Source organism: Ornithodoros turicata, chromosome 1 (genome assembly GCF_037126465.1).
Source record: "Ornithodoros turicata isolate Travis chromosome 1, ASM3712646v1, whole genome shotgun sequence".
Taxonomy (NCBI): Eukaryota; Metazoa; Arthropoda; class Arachnida; order Ixodida; family Argasidae; genus Ornithodoros; species Ornithodoros turicata.
Window position 1 is genome coordinate 20,188,226 of NC_088201.1, and position 8,636 is coordinate 20,196,861.

The following is an 8,636-nucleotide window of genomic DNA, read 5'->3' on the forward strand; positions in this document are numbered from 1 at the left end:
TGTTTTTTGTCTAGCGCGCGGCCCCCTTGCGTTGTAGATGAAGTTGGTGCTGTTTGTCGCTCTCGTGAGATGCTCTCGCCCGCTAAAGATGGGGGGGGGGGGCAACGTTGGGCAGACGAGCGATCTGCCTTCCTAGGCTGGCAGCACGTTGCTCGGGGGAGAGGTAGGAGGGAGGTAAGTAAGCACAATCTCCTGGAGTTGGGGTTCACATATGCTGGTGGGTTGCATATAGCTCGCTGTAGTCTGCGTCTTGTATTCCTCCCTTCCCCTCCAGTCCTTTTTTTCTTTCTTCTAATATATATATCCCCCCCCCCCCCCACACACACACACGTCTTGCAACGCCCGCTTAGCTTTTTGGACAAACGCGCTTTGCGTTGGTCTGAAGTCTCCCTCGTACACAGACACACTTACGCTTGAACTGGAGAAGTTCCTCCGCCGACAACTGCTTGGGCCGGCATGCGTGGCGTCGGAACGTCCACGATGTGACACGATGAAAGCGCGCCCTATCTCATGGCGGTTTTATATCTGCGCTTGAACACGTATGGGAATTTCCACCCCAAAATCACACGCCGACATGTCTGACCACAACTGCTGCCCCGGAGAACACAGCAGCGTACAAGATACTGAAAAGCAAAGATGTTTATTTGCTTACATGCAATTGTGCCGTGTTTGAGCTCTGTACTATCCTGCTCTGTGCAATGCTGCTGTTTGTCAATGGGTCACTAGAAGTCGTCTTGCCTCTTCTTTTTCTCTCTGCTTCGTTCTGGTGGGTGGGGCAAGGTAAATTTAGCCAGGTCGCGAAGGCGAGGAAAAAAACCAAATCTGACCCGGCAACACTGTCATCTCCGTGACTCGAGCGATGCTGGGTGTTGGTAGCACAGGTACGGTCGTAAACAAAAAAATATTTACGACGCGCGCGTGGGTCTTGTATAAACTAATAGTTTATTCATAATTCAAGTATAGGAAAAGCTATCTGTTGCACCACTATAGTACACATATACGAAATCATCTACCACCTGATTACGTTTCCGTATCCTGCTGCACTGCGCATGTGTAGCAGTACGCTCATTTGTCCGTGCATTCTTTTATCCGTGCAGTGTACCCGTGCAGTCTACTGCGGAGTTCGTATACTTTTTGGATTAAACAGGAAGCGACGTTCACATTTCGAAGCTGTAGGCCAAGATTAACACGTCTGAACAGATGAGTGCTATGCATCCCGTGTTGCTGGCCCCGAGAGAAAAAGGTTTCGTCATGGCAAGACCGGCTATGATAGTGTGAGTGTTAGCGAATCAGCTGTGCACTAACGATGCCATGTTTTTTGCACCGGACCGATTACGACCACTCGTTGAAGAAATACAAACAGCTAATCACTACGTGTACGTGTAGGTCTAGGTTAGGAATGGACATTAAGTGAAACTTCCTGTTTATTTGTGGTTACCACGTACCCTTCGTCAAAACCTGTGATAACTCTATGTATTTCGAACTGATATGTGTCGTTAAACCTGATGTGATTTATTCTTCTCTGTTCTCCTCTGGTATTGCTGTCCTGGGTGACTGGTATGGTTCGGTAAGGAAAAGGGGAAGGGTATACAACGCAAACGAAGTACGCCAATGCAAACGTGCCTGGCTAATTATGCACTACTTATTATTCATGCTGCTGACGTCATATGTGACGTCATTTATTTACAAAAGTAGTAGTCCGCGCAACGGATGGATGGCGCTGACAGTCTCTATCATGGCGCCATCTGAAGACGCAGGGCTCTATGGGAGTTTCGCTACCTGTTTATATGTACCTTGGGTGGTGTGTGGTGATACCTTTGCTCCGTTCTGTTGGCACTGCCGCATTTAACGGCTTCGCTCCCTCGTCACTGCGAGGGAGTTATTCCACGTTTCGCGGCACCGTCTGTTATCGCCTGGGAACATTTCAGAGTTATCACAACACACGTGATCTCCAAGCAGCAGCCACTGAGTGCAGGTCTTACGCGGCGACAAACCCTGCCTCAAGAAAAACGCCGTGGGTTCGCTGTCGCATTTAAAATTCGGGAAGCGTCAAACTAAATCAGTTTTTCAAAGTATCCACCGTGCGCATCTAGACACCGCTGCCATCGGTGTGGCAACTCTTTAGATTGCTTTGGCGTGGAAAGATCTATGTGTAACGCCTTTCGTCCAAGGTGCTCAAAAATGGGACCAAAGAAATGGTAGTCGCTTGGGGCTAAATCTGGGTTGTTAGGGGGCATGGGACAAAACCTCCCAGCGCATTTCGGCCAGGATTGCTACCGTCATATTCGCCGTGTGATGCCGGGCACGCATTGTCGTGAAGAAGAGTGCCCCTTCCGGACAACATCCCAGGCCTTTTCTTGCGCCGTTTCGCACGGCGCCCTTTATCAACGCGCAGCAGTACTGGGCATTAATCGTGACCCAGATGTCTCAGAAGACAGTTCCCGTGTACATCCAGAAGACAGATGGATCTTGCTTTTCTTTGGCGGCTGGCACGCTTCATGCCTAGGGTTCCGCGTTTTCGGCATTTATTCCTGCGACGATTTGTCGGGCGTTTTTCGGCATTTATACGTTTTGTCAAAGTCGGAAATTTTCGTCATTTTAAAACGTTTGTGCGAAATATCGGCAGCTATAATCACCGGGCAGAGTTACAGAGGGAGGAGCTATTTCCCTAAAAACTGCGTGAAATACAGCTAAATGATGAAATTATGAAATGAAGCATACTTTCATACCAAACCGTCAATCTCTGCTACAGACGATACTTCAGAATCATGATATTCTTTCGCGTAGGCATCAGGAGCTTTCCTCTTGCGTCTCATTTCGTAGCCGCTGGAGAGACTGCCTTAGGGTTTCGCGCCAACCAACTCAAAGAGACTACTCCTGACCTAATTGTGCAGGGTCATCGCTACTCCTTGACCAATGACAGGTAGAGGCTTGATTCATGGAAGGAGAGGAGCTTGTAGGAACACATTGGGGATGCAAAGAATTTCCTTTCCTTTGCTGAGGGGCTCCAGGTGTACTTGAACCCTTTTGACCTACAATGTTACAGTTGTTGGGTTTTTCGATAAACTAGAGGTTAGTGGCCCCACAGGGCGGAGAAAAAAGCGCAATCACAATCAGGTACTGGCATTTTCGGCATGTAGCACCATTCCGCCATTTCAAAAAATGTGTCGAGCGCATGCGCAAGACCGCTGCGCCGAAACGATCTGGTAGGCACGGGACAGCTCGCGACTCTGTTTTGCCGGTGTAGCGAAGCACGAAGACAAGTGAAGCAGCATTCGATGTAGTGCCAATAGGGCGCTGCAACGGACAGCACTGGTACGAAGAGCAGGGTCACGCGCTGATTTTTTTTTTTTTTTTTTCAAGTCTGGGAACATGCCTCACACCAGAAAACCCGCAGCCTGCAGACTGGATTATGCATGATCCTAGTTATTTTGCCTTTGGGCGCGGACAGTGCGTTCTAGACCCACGACACTTATTCTCAACTTTCGCCGCAACCCTTTGTTGCACATTTTTGTTTCGCGGTTTGGTACACAAATTTTACGCGTGAAGCAGCTTTTTCAACTGCTGCGGTATCTTACTCAGCAGCACAAAGACAGTACGGACTTTTAACTTTTATTTTGTGGTGATACATATACATATTATGATATATCAGACGACAACACGTGGAAGTAGACAAGATAACATTTTCTCGCCTACTGACACTAAACATACGCACCTTTGGTTACCTTGTGCTCTGCCCCCCCCCTTTTTTTTTTCGGGATTGAAAACCGCCCGGCACACAGCAACAATAGAGAGTTTTAGTGCATCGTACGCTATCGCCTTTACGTACGCAGGAGATAGCGTTATGGTTCTGTGCAATGCGGGAAGCTCTCGTTATGTTTTGCGCGTGCTCAGAACCACCAACGCTATCTCTTACGTACGCAAAGGCGACCCTCCCAGCGTACGATACACTAAAACTCACTAATCATGCAAAACTGCAGCAGGTCGACCAACGTTTCTTCTCCCCCAACGCTAATAAACTTTATTGATAATTGTATATCCTAGCAGCGCAGCACCATAAAAATCGCCGTGCACGGTCAACGTCATTTCTTCATATCTTAGTGGCAACGTACGGTTTATGCATTTCCTCAGCAGTGACAGGCATAAAAAGTGACGTGCTTTAAAAAGTTGCACAAAACTTATTTCGCAGTTTACTGACATGAATGTTGCAACTGTGTTCCTCCCTTCGTAAGTGGAAATCGCTTTTTTGCTTGACGTGCGCGTAGCAGATCCGGTGCACGCAAGAAGTCCTGTATTTGCTCGCTGCTGCGCCACAGTAAACTGCTTACGATCATCCTCCAGCTTGTATTGAAACAGTGAGTGTCCTAAGTAGTCTATGTTGCTTCCTGGGGCTCAGCAGTCTTGATATCAGAACGAAAATAGCCTGCCATGTCCATCGTGGATACGAAGAGAGCATGCTCACGCGCTACAGTCTTGCCTACCACTTTATTTTGCGGGTTAGCCGCGCGGTGGCGCCAGCTGTTTTTGAAAAGGCGGATTCAGAATTTTTCGGAACATGCCGAATTTCGAGAAAAAAATATTCCTCGGGTATTTAGCGGCATTTTTCGGCAAATGCCGAAAACGCGGAACCCTACAAGTTATGTTGCCATTCCATGCTGCTGCAGCTTTTTGTCTCGGGGGAGAAATGATGCACCCAGGTGTCATCACATGATTGATTGCAAAAACTCTTTCCTCTCGGGTTGAAACTGGTTCAGCAGCTGCTCACAGACTGATATACGCGCTCCATTCTCGTCACAAGTGAGGTGTTGGGGAACCCATCTTGCACATACTTTGTGAAACAGTAAGTGCTCGTTAATGATTGTCTCCACACTGCAGACACTACGCTGGGCTGCAATGTGCCAAACTGTTACTCGCCGGTTCTGAAGGATGGCTTGCTCAACGCCTGCGATGTTCACTGGCGTCACTGCACTCGGACGAACGTGTCCATGTGGTTCATTCGTTACTATATTCCGTCCTTCATCACACTGCCTGCACCATTCGTACACTCTTCCCCTTGACACCGCTTGTTCCCCATACTGTGCGTGTAATCATTGCAAAATTTCAGCTCGTTTGACGTTCTCCTTCACAGGGAACTTGATTATGGATCGCTGTTCCACAGCTACATGCACACTGCTCGCCGCCATGATAGCTGCCTCTACTGCACGTGCACGTGCCGCTGACCCGAGAAGGATACACTTCATCCTCCGAAACTTTTCTTGAGTTACATTTACTCACTGACTTTTCACGAGCAAAAATGTCGGTCACCCTTGAACTACCCTTGTAGCTTATCTGAATTTGAGACCGGGCGCAGCACATAGTCTGAAGCACGTGCGGAAACTCCGTCATTAAACATATATTCCACACCTGAGCAATATGAGAGTAAGCTTGCCTAAATACACGCTGCGAAGACTACGGAAGCCCACATAATGACTCCTGCTTTGTACCCCACGAGCCCAAATATACGTCACTGCTTATGTGAAAGTTTAGAGGTGCAGCAGAAAGAGATGCGCAAGCCATGAAGTCTTCCGTGTTATGTCCTGGTTGGGTCGATAGAGTTGGATTGAATGCAGCTTGTTAGTTGAGGCATGGTCAGATGATGTGCGGCCATGTTTTATTGAACCATAGACGACCTACGTTGCCAGCCTTGGCAATACATCACAAACGTTGTGGGGGCGCTACAAGAGAACTACATAACATGTTGTGGGGCGCCTACAAGAGAACTACATAACATTCCGTAAACGATTCCAAGCTTGTTTTGCCTACATCGGAGAACGCGATGGCACCAGCGTATGCCAGCATCTTAACCCTAGCCTGATGCAATCGAAATTCCCGCACATGCTCTTTCAGCAATTTTTGCTTACACAAGGGATCAAAATAGAGAGCAAACAGATGTGGGAACATGGGGCAGCCCTGAAGAACTGATGACTTCAGTGGTACAGATCAACGCATGATTGACCGACATTTTGGTAGAAACTCCAATGTAAAACACTGCAATGCCATCAACTATTCTTCAGATGCAGTGTCCGCCCTAGCCTAACATTCCTAAGCACCATAAAGCGAAAAACATGACTAACACGTGTGAAAGTTTTTCCTGCGTCGATTTGGATAAGGTCAGCCTGATAACACGATTCTTCATAATACTTGGACGATGCAACCGACAACACGTGTATCGATCTTCACGTAGTTAGTTAGTTAGTAAATTAGTAGAACAAAGTAAACCTTGGAGCTTTCAGCAACCCCGATCTTCACGTATACCGCACGCTCGATGCTCAATAACCAATTACGATATGATTAACTGTAGACGGGAAGTCAAGATCCTCGCAAAGACTTCATATCCAAAGTTGTAAAGCATTGTAGGCCCGGATCCAGACTTGTATTACATTGTGCGCCCTCCGAGACGAAGGCGTCGACCCTCCAACACCTGAATCCTCATTGAAAACTGGCAGAAAAAGAGGGACCGTAGTGCATTTGCTTATTTGTTGAAACAAACAGCACAAATCTAATTTCTAAGCTGTTTCTATCGGTCATATAAGTCGGGAAAAGAGTTGCCAGCAATACCCAAATACATTTTCACCTGCGCCTGCTGCGAGCACAGCGAACTCCTGGTTGCAGTGCACCGAGAAACTGTGTTTAAGAATGTGTGTGTTTCTCGGCGATTTTTTCTTTTTTTTCGAGTCATACGTGACAGTGCACGAAGAAGTGAAGAAGGATGTTAGAGCATGAAATCTAAGTACGATGGAACGCGATTATTATCTCATTTTTGTAATAACAGTCTAGAAGGATTCCCCATGGATGAGGTAGATTTATCACTCGGATGGATCCCTTAATGACTGCCGCTTATTGCTGCGAACGTGTTTCTCAGTGAAGGAAAGGTAGAGGGAAGAATAATACTTAATTACAGACGGTGTAACACAACAGGAGCCTTCGCGAGCAACATCCGCAAAGCACGGTAGCATTTCTTCTATGTCTGCTTCGGAAGCTGCTCAGAGCTAGCGAGCTGCAATGCGAAGTTGGGTTGTATGCGGGAGTTCGCGGAAGGGCATCTGCGCGACGTCGAGCCGGAGCAGCGAGAGGTAATGCACAAACATAGCTGTATTGCTCGCAAATTATATTCACCTAGTCACATTACAAAATAACGAGACGACCCAAAATGTTTAATTTTTTTTTCAGTGCACATGCGAGTGATTCATTTGGATTCACTTTGCACTGATGTAATAGATGTGACTTCGCACACAGAGCTTCCGTATACCGTTTGCCTATCTGTGGTTAATAGTTTCCAAGTGTGACGAATAGAGCGCGATAAATATGCACTAGAACCCCCGAAATGTGAATACATCTATGCACGGGAAATCTTCGAAATATGCAGTGAAAATCCCCATTATATGCAATGTGTTTTCATTGTTCTAGGTACGAAAGCAATGCAATGAATGCCTATTTAAAAAGGTGAGCCGTTGGTGGTAGCCAAGGTCGTGTTGAAGACTGGGAGGCGGTGGATTCGAATCCTACCACCGGCTGTGCTGTCTCAGGTTTTCCTTGGGTTTTCCGAAGACTTTCCCGACGAATGTCTGCACAGGTCCCCCTGAGGTCAGCCTAGGAGGCATACTAACCCCCTTGTCCTGCACTCCTTCCTGCTGTCCTCTCTCCATCTGTCCACATCTGTACGTCGCTCATAGCCACAGTTGCTTTGCGGCGCCAACAGGGAATAAAAAAAAAGTGAACATCTTATTCGGGATATCACGGTAAAATAAAGCCGCTTGAATACGTGTGCCCCAGGTGAAGGTTTTGCGTTCGTGATTGATAAAATAGCGTAAACGCAGGCTAGCTGCATGGTGGACGAAACCCATGACGAAACAAGCCTGAGCATGGGCAACACAAAAAACACGTACTCAACTAAAAAAAGAAAAACTGAAAACTCCCCACTCCGAACTCCCCACTCATCATCATTTATTAAATAGAGTTGTGGTTGTTCGTTGTGTATGTTCGTGTTTTTCGTGTTGCCTATGCTGAGGCTTGTTTCGTCATGTCTTTGCGTTCGGCACTGCATCATGCCGATTAAAATGCGAACGTCGCCCGTCTTCGTAATAAACGGTTATGTGGTGATGGTGAAGTACGGCCCATCGGTCATGCACGCAGTGGAGGATGGAGCAGCCAGGGTACGGGCTCAACACCGCACCACACCACACCGAAACATGAAAAACATTCGATTCTGACCAGAATTTTCGAGAGAGACGACGCCACGCTCTACCAAAACCAGCAAAACCATCAATGAAAAAATAAGAAACAAACTCTCGTACCCTTAAAATATGGCAAAATATGCACTATGCATACACTTCGTGCGAAATATGCCACAACGTGCAAAACATGGCATATAATATGAACCATAGTACCCTTCTGATCGTTCCCAACCCAAACCAAAAGTGTTATGAACTGGGACCTCTGGAGAGATCCCAGTCAGTGGTGGGGTCGTACTTGTCTTTCTTTCTTTTGTTTCTTTTTTTTTTTGTGTGTGTGTGTTCTCTTCTCATCAATTATTGGCCGATCTCTCCATTGGTCGAGGTCAAGGCTTGACAAACATAGGTCATGTGGCACCAAACCAT